We start from the raw sequence: 990 nt of genomic DNA, 5'->3' as shown, positions 1-990 counted from the left end.
TGCCCTCCTTTCTTTCCGTAGACCCAGATTTCCATCTGACTGCATTTCCTTCAGCCTAAGGGATTCCCCTTAATACTTCTTACAGACTAGGTCTGTTCCTGACGAGCCCTTTCAACCTGTTTCTGAAGAAACTTAAGTTTCCCTTTGATTTTTCGAGCTTTTTTTCCAGAACTTGAAGCATGCTACTGCACCTTCTAACTTGCACTGTTACCACTAAGGCTGCTGTGATTCTGTTTTGTTCCATTGTGTCTTTTTTCTCTAACTGCTTTAATTACTTTTTCTTTTTACCACTCTTTTTAAAAAATTTGACTAAGATAGGCCTTGTTATACTTGCCTTCATGTTTCTTATGCTAGGGATATGCTAACCTTCGTAGATCTGGACACAGTTTTCATCGAACCTAGAGAAGCATTAGCCTTTATTTCCTCAGTATTTGTATGCACACCCTCTCCTTGCCTTATCTGTGACTCCAGGTATAGCCACTTGACATTATCCCACAGCTTACTGTGGATCTATTCATTTTCTCCCCGGTTTTGTTTTTTTTTAATCACCTCTTTGGGTTTCATTTTCACTTCCATTTTGTGTGTCTGTTGCTCTGTCATCAGAATCACTAAATTCCTCTTCTGTGGCCACCAATCTACTGTTAATCCCATCCAGTGTTTTTTTTTATCCCAGACCCAGGATGATGAGAACTTGAGTGGTGGGTGGAGAACCCACACAGGCAGCTGGAGGAATCAGAGAAAGTTCTGTAGAAAAGGTGGCATTCCAGATCAAATTCCAGATCAAATCTGGGGAGTGGAGGCATTTCAGGAAGAAATAGATGCAGATAAAAAATGGAAGGCAGGGCACAGAGGCCAGGAAGGGCCTGCTGCGTGGGCAGGAGTTGCCTGGAATACGTTGAAAGGACAGAGAATGGGCTGGAGTATAGTTGGGAAAGGCCTGAAGGCTTGAAGGCTTGAATGTCAGGGGAGACTTTTACTTTTTTTTTTTTT

Source organism: Otolemur garnettii, unplaced genomic scaffold (genome assembly GCF_000181295.1).
Source record: "Otolemur garnettii isolate 467f Iridium unplaced genomic scaffold, OtoGar3 scaffold00060, whole genome shotgun sequence".
NCBI classification, from domain to species: Eukaryota; Metazoa; Chordata; class Mammalia; order Primates; family Galagidae; genus Otolemur; species Otolemur garnettii.
Note: the sequence above shows the minus strand (reverse complement) of the source record.